General features: G+C 37.3%; 1 non-coding gene across 1 annotated transcript; it reads right to left on the bottom strand.

Annotated features, from left to right (window-relative positions):
• Positions 1-12,431: 12,431 nt before the first annotated feature.
• Positions 12,432-12,537, bottom strand: LOC111826078. The gene has a single exon (XR_002829323.1). It is a non-coding gene; the product is annotated as a U6 spliceosomal RNA (small nuclear RNA).
• Positions 12,538-13,304: the final 767 nt, after the last annotated feature.

Consider the following 13,304-nt stretch of genomic DNA (forward strand, 5'->3'; position numbering starts at 1 on the left):
AAATTAAACCTGAATATTCCATTTATTGCAACAAGAGAACTATACAAGTTTTTCTGACAGACTCAATCAAAAACTATGTCGACTCATGAAAAGTAATTGTTTCTGAAGGCTTGGAAAAAGTACTTTATTTTCTAAAACTAGTTTAATAGAAAAATGTATCAGACTTAATAATTTTCACAACACAATCAATTTAATATGATTCAGATACTTGCTTTGACATAGAACTCAAAAAAATAAATCTAACATTCTAAAATCTTTATGATAAATTTGCAAAACTTTATCCACTTACATTTTAATTTTTCTTAAAGTAAAATCTTATGTTAAGGTCAGGTTGCAGTTTTGTTTGTTTTTTTCCTTCAACATATCTAAGTGGTTTTAATTTTTCTTTGAGTCCCTTTTATCATTATTTAGTGTATGGATTATTCAAAACTGTATAAAAGTTTATTCAACGTAAGATATTTTACAGGGTGTGAGCTCCACATAAAGTCAATTATTTGGTCGCAAACTAAGTTGACAACCATTTAAGTACCTTATCATAAATGCAGGTGAACCAATTTTTTTTTCTCAAAAGATAATCCATATTAGGTCAACTCTGATAAAAATTTCAAGTTTAAAACATGAAAATAATCTAGGCACATGCAAATGTATTTATTTATGTGATAATTGAGTTTGGACTTCTTAGCTACATTGAATTCTTTCTTAAACATTTGTAACACATTTTTAAATTTTGTTTAATTTGTAAGTAATACATGGATAAAACTAAAAAAAGAGAAATCTTTATTCTTCATGTCTTTTTTGAGGTATAATCTATACTAATAAAAGGGTAATATGCTAATTAGACCGGATAGACTGGGTGTTTTTCCTGACAAAGCCACAGTGGCTGTGAGGGCCGAGGGCTGGCAGCTAGTGGCTTGGGAGAGTGGTGGCACAGGTTGGTCCAGCATTGCAGCCCCTTTTGGGGTGGTGGTGTGGGAGAGGGGTCTGCGCGGTCCTGGTCCCAGTGCTGCCCCTTCCGCAGAGGCAGCCACAGAGGCAGCAGAGCGGCCTGGGCCTAGTGCCACACCTCCGCAGAGGCTGGACAGGGTGTAATCTTCTGTGCCTCAACCTCCCACAGACCTTCCCCCAGTCAGTATGGGCCCCAGAATTGACCCCCGCCCACTGAGGGCGGGGCCAGCACTACAAAGCAAGGCCTGAGGGCCAGCAGACACTGCAGTGGCAGTGGCAGCAGCAGCGGGGTGATGGGGGCGGCGCCTTCCCCTGATCGGCCCAGTTACCTCCCGCAGAGGTAGGCCAGAGACAGCAGCAGTGGCAGGGTGATGGGGATGGTGCCTTCCTCTGATCTGCCCAATTGCCTCTCACAGATGGAGGCTAAACTGTCCTAAGCCATGAGTAGGACATCCCCTGATGGCTCCCAGGCTATGAAAGAGGGCAGGCCGGACTGAGGGACCTCTCTGCCCAACCAGTGTATGAATTTTTGTGCACCAGGCCTCTAGTCTATATAATACAAGTGTAATATGCTAATTAGACCAGATGTCCTTCCAGACATCCTTCCTTCCAGACAAAGCCACAGTGGGTGGGGGCCAAGGCAGAGGTGGCAGAGGCGCCTAGCCAAGGTGGTGGCGGGCGGGCGCCAGGTCCAAGGCCCTGGCACAAATTTCATGCATCAGGCCTCTAGTTAACATATATCACATTATATTAGTTTCAGATGTACCATGTAATAATTCAACATTTGAATATATTACAAAATTATTCTTTTTATCTTAAGCTCTTTTAACTATACAATAAATTTTATATAAATCAAAATATTTGTTTCTTTCTCTTAGTAATATCTTGTGAGGTAACTCCATGTCTTTTCAAGATGGTTTTATAGCTCATTTACATTTAGTTCTAAGTAGTGTTCCATTATCTGGATGTGCCAGTTTCTTTATCCATTTATTAACTTAAGGACATCTTGCTTCCATGTTTCAGCAATTACAAATGAAGCTTTTATAAACATTCGTGTGCAGGTTCTTGTGTGGACGTAAGGGTCAATTCCTTTGGGTAAATACCAAGTTGTATATTTTCTGGGTCATATAGTATGATTATGTTTAGTTTTGTAAGAAACCACTAAGCTTTCTTCCAAAGTAGCTGTACCATTTATCATTTCAACCATCAGTGACTAAGAGTTCCTGCTGCTTCAAATTCTACTCAGCATTGGTGGTGTCAGTGTTCTAGATTGTGGTCATTCTAATAGGTTTGTAGCAATATCTCATTATTTCTTTAATTAGCATTTCCTTTTTTTAAAATTAAATCTCTATTGTTCAGATTATTACAGTTGTTCCTCTTCCCCCCCCATAGCTCCCCTCCACCCAGTTCCCACCCCACCCTCTGCCGTCAACCCCCCCCCCGTCCTCATCCATAGGTGTACGATTTTTGTCCAGTCTCTTCCTGCACCCCCCACACCCCTTTCGCCCCGAGAATTGTCAGTCCCTTGACGACATATGGTGAGGAACATCTTCACATCTGCATTTTGCCATCTGTATATTTACTTTGGTAAGGTGTCTGTTAAGGTCTTTGGCCCATTTTTTAATTAAGTTATTTTCTTTTTATTGAGTTTTAAGATTTCTTTTTATATTTTAAACAATAGTCCTTTAACATATGTACCTTTAAAATTGAGATATCAGTGATATATAACATTGTGTAAGTTTAAGATATATAATGTGTTGGTTTGATACATTTATATATTGCAATATGATGACCAGCATTGTATTAGGTGCCACCTATATTAAGTCAAATAATTGTTACTTTTTTGTGGTGAAAACAATTAAGATCTACTCTCTCAGCAACTTTGAAGTTTATGATACATTATTGTTGACTCTAATAATTAGGCTATGCATTACATGTCCAAAACTTATTTATGTACTAGTTACAATTTTGTGCTCCTTAACAAAATCTCACCAAACCCCCCATACCCCAGGCCCTGGTAACCAGCATTCTACCATTCTATACTGTTTCTCTGAGTTTGGTTGTTTCAGATTTCACATGTAACTGATGTCATCCAGTGTGTCTTTATCAGTCTGACTTATCTCACTTAGCATAATGCCCTCAAAAGATCCATCCATGTTGTTGCAAATAGCAGGATTTCTTTCTTTCATGGATGAGTAATATTCCGTGTGTGTGTGTGTGTGTGAGAGAGAGAGAGAGTTTGTGTATCTCACATCTTTATCCAATCATTCATTTATGGACACTTAGTTTGTTTCTATATATTGGTATTGTGAATAGTGCTGCAATAAACATGGAAGTACAGATATATTTTTGATATATTTCATTTTTTTACTTTGGATATGGACCCAGAAGTGGGATTACTGGATCACATGGTAGTTTACACTATCCCTTTCACAATAGATCAAAAACAGTAATCCTACTTAGACAACAGTAAATTTACTTAACAATAAATTTAACCAAGGAAGCAAAAGATCTGTGCAATGAAAACTGTAAGACTGATGTAAGAAAGCGAAGACAACAAAGGGAGAGTTAGCTCATGTTCTTGGATCAGAAGAATGAATATTCCTAAAGTGCCCATACTACCCTAAACTATCTATAGATTTAATGCAATCCCTATCAAAATTCCAATGTTATTTTACACAGATGTATCTTTTGTTGGGAGCCATTATAAATCACACATACATCTCCAGTTTACAGCATAATAGGTTTATGGCTCCTCCAAGCCAACTCCCCGTTTGGCCTGGAGTTAAAAGATAACATACCCTCACCCTAAGCACAAACCTGCTACATCTCCGCTGATAAGCGCATAGCTGTGACATTCCAGAGCCTTTGTTACATCCTTAATGATAGGCTAATCCCATGGACCTCCTTGCCCACCCCCTCCCCTCTAGAACTACATAAATTCTACCCACTGTAAAAATAAAATTGAGGCTTGATCAGAACTTTGTCTTGCCTCCATTTCTTCGCGTCTCCTATCCTCTCATTCCTTTGCAGGATTTGGTGCGGTGTACCCACGATGCGTGCCCTGCAGGTCGGGGCAATCTTTTATAAATATTTTCTTATAATTGGTTTGTCTTATAATTCTCTGTACATTATCTGTGACAAAACAGAAATTTTTCATATTAATGAAGTCCATCTTATCAATTGTTTTCATGGATTATATCTCTGATGTTTTATCTAAAAGGTTATTGTCATATTTAAGGTTACCTAGATTTTCTTATGTTATTTTCTAAGAACTTTATAGTTGGTGATTCACCTTTTAGTTGCTTTTTGTGCTGAATATAAGATCTTTGTCTAGATTCATTTTTTGTATGGTAAATGGGCATTTGTTCCAGCACCACTTGTTGGAAGCGTTTTGTTTTAAATTTCCCAAGGCTGTTTCTTATATTAGAATTTCCCTTTTCTAGAAATTTATTAACAGTGGATGCATTATCAAAACAAACAAAGAAAAACAAAGGGTCTGAGCTGATAATTAGACATTTTTTGCAATTGTTTTATTGCTCTCCCATGTTCCTCTGTGATTTATACTGTCTAACGAGTAATTTCTACTCCATGTGGGTTTTGTTTTGTTTTGTTTTCATCTTCATATTGAAAGCTTTTCTCTGGTGTTTTGTGATTCATGATTGTCTTTTCATAACTTACAATGAAACTAGCAGAGTTTATGTAACTGAGCATCTAATATGTTTTTAAATAAATTAAAGAAATAGCTATTTGGCTTGGAGCCTATAAAGAGGTGCGTTGGGAGATCTGTGTCCTGGGTAAGTCCCACATATCTGTACAAATTATTCTACTTCTGTAGAAATGAACTACAATGAATGGACACTCATCTCATGCTAAGAGTGTGTGGTGATGGTAGGGGGGCATTCCATTTGTAGATCTTAAATTGTCATTTTAAGCTTACATCTCAGTTATGCCATCTATCAGGTTTAGCTTTTCTTAGTGCCTAGGCTCTTACAGATTCAGCAGAGCAAATGAGTTCCTGCTTTTCACATAGATTTTGGCTTCCTTGCCTGTGTCTCAAATTTTACTCATTATGAATTTTTATGTGCTTTTCATCTTACAAAATGCTTTTGAAAGATATTTAGTTCACTGATGGACCCTTTCAGTTCTTTTTATTCTTGCCACCTTTACTTTTTTATTAAATGACCATCATTTTAATGGCATGTTTGTAAGGGAATCTAAATGAACACATGTTATCCATCCTGAACAAGAAGCACCATATGGTTTTTATACCTTAATTATCTTTAAGATACTGCTATTATCTGCTTATTTTCCTCTCCATTCACTTGTTTTATTAGTTGCCAGATCCCATTTCAATCATACTTTAAATTCAGTATATCCCTAATAGAAATCTTTTACTTCAAATAGGCTCTTTGTATTCATCACATTGTATGTATGTGAAGCTATTCAATTTTTAATTCTCTGCTTTCCTCAATCTCTTTCTCATAAATATTCTTGTATCTCTTTTACTCTCTCTCTTTAGTCTTGAATCTCCAATCTTTTCATTCAAAAGTGACTATATATGCACTGAATTGATCAGTGATGCAGGCATTCTCTCATACAAAGGTAAAAACCAATTAAATACAAATGAATATGATGTAAATTACTTAGCCATCTTTGTAAATGCACATAGATACTGTGATAAAAAAAATGGAATAGTTGTATAGTCATTGGGGGAATTTTAGAGGAAAATAGCAGCTATAAAAAGGCTTCCGGTTCTTTCAGGCTTCAGTGTGTATTGTTTTCATAGTTACTCAATTTCGAGTACCTAATATTCCAATGATTTAGTTTTTTTAAAAGACATATTTTCCCTGGAGTTTTAATTAGTTTATAACAATTTTAAGTAGCTGTCATAAATCACTTTCTTTTCTATTGTTTATCAAATAAGACAAGAGAAGATCATGATGACAGATGTTTCATATTCCAGTAAATATCCATCAAGAGTCTTGAGTCTTTTACAATCCCATGTAAAATAGGAATAATTGTTATTTATCAATTAGCAGTCTGATATAAGAGTGTATTGCTTTTTTGTCATGTTCATTTGAATTTTAATAATTTGCTTTAGTGAATATCCCAATTCAATTCACAAAGCCAAATTCTTCAGTTTCTCATAAGGTGGTTTCTACATTACTTTTACTGATGCTGTTCTCTCAGTTATTTTCTCACACAATCCTTTCTAGTTGTCTCTTTCAAAAACTGTTTTCATGACTCTAAGTATACCTTATTTTTCTCATGAAACTGTTTTCATGACTCTAAGTATACCTTATTTTTCTCATGCTAATTGTTGCTGATCTCCTATCTAATAAAAGAGAAACATGGTAATTAGCCATACCTCCGCTACCCTTCCCATTGGCTAATCAGCATATCCTTATGCAAATTAACTGCCAGCCAAGATGGCGGCTGGCAGCCCGGCAGCTGACGTGAACAGGGAGGCTTGCTTGCTCCAGTGACAGAGGAAGCCAGGTTCCCCGCCTGCTGCTGCCGACCTCTTAGCTTGCAGTTTGAAACATTGTTACAAATATAGAAGCTAAACAAAACCCCAGAAACCTGCTATAGTCAGCTGGGCTTCAGCCAGCAGGATCGCAACATTGTTTCAAATACAGAAGGTAAACAAAGGCCAGAAACCTGCTTTCAGCAGGGGAGGCCTCATAGCTGGAGCCGAGCCTCAGAGCTAAAGCTGGCCCAGAATAAAAAAGAAAAAAAGAAAAAAAGGACAGGTTGGGAGCTTCAGTCACCCGCCAGCCTGAAAACAGCCCTCAGCCCCTCACCCAGACTGGCTAGGCACCCCAGTGGGGACCCCCACCCTGAAGGGGGTGTGACCAGATGCAAACAGCCATCATCCCCTCACCCAGGCTGGCCAGGCACCGCAGTGGGGACCCCCACCCTGATCCAGGACACCCTTCAGGGCAAACCAGCCGGCCCCCACCCGTGCACCAGGCCTCTATCCTATATAGTAAAAGGGTAATATGCCTCCCGGCACCAGGATCAGCGTGACAGGGGGCAGTGCCCAAACCCCCTGATCGCCCTGCAGCTCTGTGTGTGACAGGGGGCAGGGCCACAACTTCCCTATCCGCCCTGCTCTGTTCGTGACAGGGGAAGGCACCCCAACCCCCTGATCAGCCCTGCTCTGTGCCTGATAGGGGGGAGCTCCCCACCCCCCTATTCGCCCTTCAGCTCTGTGTGTGACAGGGTGCGGCCCCCCAACCCCCCAATCAGCCCTACCCTGAGCGTGACTAGGGGTGGCATCATAACCTCCCGATCTGCCCTACTCTGTGCATGACAGGGTGTGGACCCCCAACTCCCCAATCGGCCCTGCTCTGAGCCCGTCCAGGGGCTGCACCTAGGAATTGGGCCTGCCCTCTGCCACCCGGAAGCAGGCCTAAGCCAGCAGGTCATTATCTCCCAAGGGGTCCCAGACTGCGAGAGGGCACAGGCCGGGCTGAGGGACCCCCCCCCCCCGAGTGCACAAATTTTTGTGCACCGGGCCTCCTCTAGTATATATATAATGTGTGTGTGTGTGTGTGTGTGTGTTTCTCTCCTTTTCCCTTACTAGGATAAGAGTTCTCTGTAGGTAGGATCTTTATCTATTTTGTTCATTATTCTATCCATAGTCATGAATGTTTAAGGAAGCTTTCACATAAACAGTATTAAAACATTCTCTGTTACATGGATGTGAAGATGAAGCAGTTCATCTCTGAGTGTAATTTTATAATAATATTCAGGGTAAAAAACAAAAAAAGAAGATAAATTGTATATTGCCTGACTATACGTTAGGAATATATTAAGTGATATGCATGGGGAGGTGAAGAATGTTATAGACTGAATTGGGTTTGACATTTTGTATTCACTTAAACAGAGGGAAATGACAGCATGCAGATGTATCTACTATATTTAATTTGTTTAAATAATTGTTACAGATAAACAGGTACACTAAACACAGTTATCAATACTTTATAATACAACTTATATTTCAGTGCATGAACACTATTTTATTAGCACTACACATATATATGTATATATATTAACATCTTTCTGAAGTCAGTGTATTTCCAACAAGTTTTATGTAGCAAGGTATAAGGTGATGTAGTTCATTTAATAAATGTTATGCTAACATGTAAATTAAAAACATTAATTAACTACAACCGATATAACACACACAGGTCAAACATTAATAGATTGTACTACCTGCTTAAATAAAACATATGCAAGGAATTTTTTTTTAAAAAACTCTTCCACTTTTTCATGATACTTGTCCAGGTAACAATGGGTAGATTGTATGCACTGAAAGTCCTGATTGACTATTCATTCTGTAAGTCTGTTCCAGGTGATCTTTTTCATCCAGGTGTTGTCGTGCTGTACAGGGTATCTACCCATTAGCCCACTAGAGAAGACAAGTCCCTGTACAATTAATGTCCTGATGGTATGAAAAGTACAGGTAAAACTAAAATAAAGATCAATCACAAAAAATCATTAATCTAAAGCCAAGTATTACTCAAAGAATGGTTAAGAAAGAATTAACTGCTAAAAGCATATTTCATAGTATTGCAGGCAGAAAGAGCATACATGTAAAGAGCGATGATATATAAAGTATGTGAAGACTAGAGAGAAGTCCAATTTGATTAATGACTAAAGCGTGATACCAAAATAAACAACCATAGAATGCTATGAAACTGTAAAAGCACAATTTTAAGGTCATATATACCATTTTGGGAAAATAGTGCTTAAGCTGTGACTAAAAGGTGATCAGTACATGTTAGCCTAGTAAATTTGGAGTTTCTACAATGCCACAGATTAGAGAAGAAGAAGGCAAAAAGAGGAAAGTGAATGGGACCCTTCAGAGAAACCAGGTCTAGTGTCTCTGATTGCAGTTGAGCTGAAGAAATGAAAAATTAGCACAGATTCCCAAATGTTCTAGCAATCTACATGCATAGCTGAACATGTTTTTGATATGCTGGAGAGAAGGAGAGGGGAGAAGTGGAGAACAGGCTTAAATTGGACTGATTGATCCTGGAGTATATGCCCTTGTGCACTGTACAAGGAGAATCAGGTGGGTCACAGACTGAAGCTTTTCAGTTATGTTTAAAACTCTGAAGTAAGTTTTAAACTTTTTAATAGTTTGGTACAATATATTAATTTAAAAATATGACAGTAAAGAAAGAAATGATTTGTTTTTGAACTTTCTAAACCCCAATTTCAATGTCAGTTTTATTATAGCAAAAACAGAGAAAATATTCAAAGAACTCTGAAGCCTCAATCTTAGATAGTTTTCTTAATAACGGCTCTTAAAACGAAGTACTAACCTATACAACTTTTTATGTGACCTACACAGTTTTCTGGACCTTTAAGCAGCCAAAATTTTCAGGGAAAAGATCATCTTGTTAAGTTCTTAAAAGTCAAAAGCAAATCTAAAGGCTATTTTTAAGAATTAGAAAAGGCCAAAACACTTAAAATCTTGCAACATTGTGCTTTTTCACACTATAGAAACTGCCTTAAAATGGCAGTTTCAGAATTAAATAATTTTAAGCTGGTAACTATCTGGCAAGTTCCTTTTTAGTTCTTAAATAACATCTTCTTTAGTGTGTTGGAGATTTGAGAGATAATTTTTTTCTGAGTCACCAAGTATATAATTGATAACCAAGGATCTAGGTATTTTTTATGTATAAACATATACATAATAAAATACAAAAATATATTGTGTAATACAAGTTATAAATTATATAATATGTAATATATAATATTTAACTATGTGGAATACATATGCACACATATACTCACATATGTATACATACACATAGATGTTCTCAGGCACACATACTAGTACATACACACACACATTCAGAGCACAAGCAAATATTTTCAGAGATTTTTGCTATGGCAATTTGGATAATACAAAATTTTAAGAAAAAAATTAAGTACTTAAAGAGAAATTTCATATTTTGCATTAGAAAAAGACATTAAAACAAAAATATAAAGTATTTTCTTTTGTCATTTGATGAGTTTTTAAAAACTGAAAAGAAACTTTTTAAAGGTGAAAAGAAAATGACTTCAAGTAATTTTCAACAAAGACTAAGATCTAATGGAGATGCAATAGAGACTGCCTTGTAGAGGGGGCCTTTTGAGCATTTGTTATCACTTTATACAAAATAAACAGGTTTCATTATATATTGAGGTCCTGAGTTGTGTGTGTGTTTTTTTCTCTCTCTCTATTCTTTTATTTTAAAAAAGAAGGGTGGGGGTAGGTGGAGATAAAAGGCAGCAGCAGACAAATTCAGGGGAAAAAATAGATAGACATATCTATTCCGACTATAGCCTAACATCATCACTAAATAAAAGCAAAAAGGCAATGGGACTTGAGTAGCTTTTGTGACCAGCAAGGGAATGCTGCTGGTTATTTCATCTCTACCCCCATTTTCCTTGATATTTTGGGTTTCTTTTCAAAGATAAGGTTACTGACTGATGGAGGTGAAAAAGTTACATACATGTGAATACTCGACTGGTATGTGATTAATCCTTTTAATCTGTGATAGAATAATCACCTATTGTCAAATGCCTTTTAGTTAATAATGGGAGATAAAAGGCCATATCTCAAAGGAAAACAATAGCCTCTTGAGGGACTCTTTTGTCACCTCAACCCACTGATATTTAAGACTATTTAAAACTCTGAAGTTTAACCCTGGCCAAGTGGCTTAGTTGGTTGGAGTGTTGGCCCATACACCAAAGGGATGTGGCTTCAATTCCCTATCTGAGTACATACCTAGGTTATGGGTTTGAGGTGGAGGTAAATATGGTGGCAACTGGTCCATGTTTTTCTCCCACATCCATGTTTGTTTGTTTTTTTCACTCTCTGTCCCCCTTCCTCTCTCTCTGAAATCAATAAAAATATATCATCTGGTGAGGATTCATTATATATATATATATATATCTGTAAAAATAATAATAAATTAAATTAATTTTTGAAGTTTATCACTGATTGGTTACCTCGACTTACTTTTAATACTTCTTAAGTTCTAAATGTAAGAGAATTAAAATGTGCTAAAAGCAATAGCTATATTTATAATAAAATACTATAACTCAAGTTAGAATGGAAGCAGCCCAAGTGACCATCAGTAGATGAGTGAATAAAACAGCTATGTACATTTACATAATTGGATACTACTCTACCATAAAAAGAAAACTTTACCTTTTGTGACTTCATGGACAGATTTGGAGAACATTATGCTAAGTGAAATAAGCCAGTCAGAGAAAGACAAGTAACATGATATCACTCATATGTGAAATCTAATAAAGTGAACTAACAAGTCAAATAGAGCAGACTCATAGATAGAGAGCAGGCAGACAGCTCCATGGCAGGGTGTTGGGGGGTGGGGTGCAATATTCCCAGCATGAAGATCCCACCCTCATGACCTAATTTAACTCTAATTACTTTCCACAGGCAGTACCTCCAAATACCATCACATTGGGGATTAAGGTTTAAATACATAAATTTGTGGGCATACAAACATTCCATAACAATGAGAAATTTCCATCGGTAAAGGAACAAGGTGATTAGAAATTTTTATAAGTATTGATGGAAAATATTTTATTTTTATTAGTTTTTCTGCAATATTCATTTTGCTACACAATATTATAGTAAATCCTGTTTTCCACATATGCCTTGTAAGTTTCCTACTACCACAATCATCCAGAGAAAGAGGGAGAGAGAGAGAGAGGAAGAGAATATCTGAGATGGTGCAGAGCAAAGAGAATAGAAGGATGAGATTAACTCTAGGTTATAATAACACTAGAGGCCCGGTGCACAAAATTCATGCATGGGGCAGGGGTGTCCCTCAGCCGGGCCTGCACCCTCTCCAATCTGGGACCCCTCGGGGGATGTCCAACTGCCAATTTAGGCCCAATCCCACAATCAGACATCCCTCTCACAATCCGGGACCACTGGCTCCTAACTGTTTGCCTGCCTGCCTGCTGATCACCCCTAACTGCTCCCCTGCCATCCTGATCGCCCCAACTGCCCTCCCCTGCTGGCCTGATTGCCCCAACTGCCCTCCTCTGCCAGCCTGATTGCCCCCAACTGTCCTCCCCCTTGGCCTGATAACCCCCTAACTGCTTGCTCCCCTGAGCTAACCTGATCACCCCTAACCGCCTCTGCCTTAGGCCCTGCCACTGTGGCTTTGTCTGGAAGGAAGTTAGATGTCTGGAAGGTGACTGGTTGACCCAGTCTAATTAGCATATTACCCTTTTATTAGTATAGATTCTTTGGGACCAAGAATTGAACTCCCGTATGTTCAAGTAAAACTAATCATGAGTTTCCTTGATGACTTTGAACTTCCTATGTGTGAAAGTCATCAAGTCAGTCTTTTAGTTAAAAGACTTAAACTAAACTTAATTAAATCTCAAAGTATTGGTTCACAATAACTACTATATATATATATATATATATATTTTTTTTTTTTTTAATGGAACCCTTCACGAATTTGAGTGTCATCCTTGCACAGGGGCCATGCTAATCTTCTCTGTATCGTTCCAATTTATTATATGTGCTGCCGAAGCGAGCACTCTACTTTATATTGATGTCATCTTGTTCTTGATACTTTTATTTAGTTTTTATATAGTTTTACTTAAAAACTATATTATAGTAACATATAAACTCCTTTACAGTAATCTACTTTTAAAAATTATTCTTAATACTTTTAAGATATGAAAATTTTATTATTTATTATAGACAACAGTAATTATGCTTTGGGCATTATGTTTTTGCTGTTGTTTTTTTAACAATTGGTCCAACATAGTAAAGGGCTTTTAATCAATCCTAAGCCTAAATTCTTAGTTGTGTAAATCTATATAAGAATATTTTAGATGAGGCGTTTGAAGCAAGCTATACTGTGGTAGAGATAAGAAACATTTGTGAGAATTTGGATGAAAAAGACTAATTAAATTTTGCAGGCAAATAGGAAGATAGTACTGATAAAAATCTGGAAAGCTACTCAGTTATATCCTCAAAGAGTCATTTTTACCTCTATGAATCCAACATAATCTCAGTTTTTATCCTAGACCCATAATTTCATAAATGTTTTCTTGCTAGTGTATAAATGTCTTGATGAATGCTGATTCATACTAACAAAACCCACAAGAAACTGAAATATACAGGCCATCTAGTACTTTGCATATATACATATATATATATATATATATTAATTTCAGAGAGAAAAGGAGAGGAAAAGAGAGATAGAAACATCAATGATGAGAGAGAATCACTGATCGGCTGCCTCCTGCACTCCTCCTACTGGAGATTGAGCCCACAGCCATGGGCATGTGCCCTTGAC

Source organism: Myotis lucifugus, unplaced genomic scaffold, assembly GCF_000147115.1.
Source record: "Myotis lucifugus unplaced genomic scaffold, Myoluc2.0 scaffold_53, whole genome shotgun sequence".
Taxonomy (NCBI): domain Eukaryota; kingdom Metazoa; phylum Chordata; class Mammalia; order Chiroptera; family Vespertilionidae; genus Myotis; species Myotis lucifugus.